Source organism: Antedon mediterranea, chromosome 2, assembly GCF_964355755.1.
Source record: "Antedon mediterranea chromosome 2, ecAntMedi1.1, whole genome shotgun sequence".
Classification (NCBI taxonomy): domain Eukaryota; kingdom Metazoa; phylum Echinodermata; class Crinoidea; order Comatulida; family Antedonidae; genus Antedon; species Antedon mediterranea.
In genome coordinates, this window is record NC_092671.1 from 18,485,380 (window position 1) to 18,487,583 (window position 2,204).

General features: G+C 34.3%; 1 pseudogene; it reads right to left on the reverse strand.

The window, feature by feature from the left end:
- Positions 1 to 879: 879 nt before the first annotated feature.
- Positions 880 to 997, reverse strand: LOC140042328 (5S ribosomal RNA; annotated as a pseudogene).
- Positions 998 to 2,204: the final 1,207 nt, after the last annotated feature.

Consider the following 2,204-nt stretch of genomic DNA (forward strand, 5'->3'; position numbering starts at 1 on the left):
ACCAACTGACTAACCACAGTCACCGAGCAACTGAATGATGACAGACTGACGTAATATTAGACCGAAAAACTGATCGATTTTTTTTTCTTCTTTTTAAATTTGTTGTACAGATTGTGAAGGAGAAGAAATCAAAGACCTCAATTTGGTATCATTGATCAACTTCACAAAGATAACACTTACTTTTATGAATTTGCCATCGTGGTGTTATTTTACAGTTAATGAATACATCTCCAAAGAAGATATGAATGATAATATTTTCATAACAGTTGGACAAAATATAACTGTTTCACATGGCAATACTAACACAGCGTCAATGCCCTTGAACCTAGTTACGCCGTTGACGTTGACGTTTGCAATTAGCAACACGTCACTGGATATTACAGACAGCAATTCAACAATTATCTTATCGTATGACATCGTTCCCAATATCATGAGCAGGTACTTCATATATGATGTCAACGACACACATCAGTGTACAATAGGTAGGAAAAAGAAAATATTAAACTTGCTCCAAGTCCCCTAGTTATTGTCTTCTTTTATGTTGTTAATGATTTATACGTTTCACACCATTTGTGCCAAAATGTTTATCTGTTTTTACAAAATACAAACCCAATTACGACTAAAACCTAAAATAAAACGCTTGTCCTTATTCGTGAAACTTTAAATAATCGTTCCCGATCAGTTCTTATTTTATTTTATTTTATTTTATTCAATCGAAACCAACAGCGATAATTACCGCCACTAACAGGTTTGATACAAACAAAGCCATGACTGTTTAAAGCACCTTGATTGGTCCTAATATTGATCAAGGGCTTCTCTCGTCCAGTGCCCACCTTGATCAGCAGTGCTGATTTCAAATGCCTAATGGGACCCCAGCTCCGTATACAGCACCCGCTATTCCCAGATGGTCTCCCATCCAAGCTCTAACCAGGCCCAACGTTGCTTAACTTCGGTGATCTGACGAGAACCGGTGTTTACACGTGGTAAAGCCGTATACTTATACTTATTTAAACGATCAAATTGATGGGTAGGTTTTAATTAGTAGGAAGAATTGTCACTTTCCATGCACGAATAGTAATTTGATAACGCGTTTTTATGTCCATTATTATGGTACATGTGCTTATGGTTATAATATTAGTATGTGGTGAAGTTTATAGTTCATATAATTCACGCTGCTTTTGGGACCAATTTTCTGACGTGCGTTAAGTAATTTTAGTCCAGTAAAAGTATGGTTGAACCTAGAACAAATTGCAACAGAATGTTTTTGTTTTAGCTGGTTGATATGATCCAAATGAACATCCTATCCAAAGTTGACCAAAATCAGACATCAGGAAGTGGCTTAATTAGCATCAATTCAAAATGGCCATTTCCAATTTTAAAGCCCCATATCTCCTTAACGGTTGAATTTAGACCCCCTAAGTGCATTACGAGTAGATATAAATGCGATATTAAACATTCTAATTAGCATGTTTAAATTCCCATATCACGTACCAATGACGTCATATGGTAGTTAAGACGTCATAAATATATTATGTTATAACTGCTTAATGACATTATACTACGGCAACAATTTAAAAAAAAACTGCATTTTGAAGCTCCGTATTTCCTTAACGGTTGGTTTTAACCACCTAAGTACATTGCGGGTAGATATAAATGTGACATTAAACTTCCCAACTAGCACATTTAAATTATCATATGACGTAACTATAACGTCATAAGGTAGTTGTGACGTCATATATTATAACTGCATTTTCCTGTTAAAATGAACATGATATCCAAAGTTTACGTATATCGGACTTCAAGAAAGGAATTAATTAGCATAAATTCAAAATGGCCGCTATTTACTATACCATTTTAAAGCCCCGTATCTCCTTAACAGTTGGTTTTAGACAACTTATGTGCATTACGAGTAGAAATAGAATGTAATAATAAAAAAAATGTCACAATACTCATGCTCAAATGACATATCATATAGGGAAAATGTAATTTAATTTACAAAATCTCATGAAAATAGTAATTCTACAGAACAGTTATGAAAGGTTATGATCATCAACTGTGTTTCCGCAACTGATTTGTACTCACGCGGAAATTGCATCTATTTGGTGTCGATCATTTATGAATCAATAACTTTTTATGACATCAATTGTTTATCTTTTGAAAGCTGTTTCCAAGATTCAGTAATATGCCAACAATGATCAAGAGGC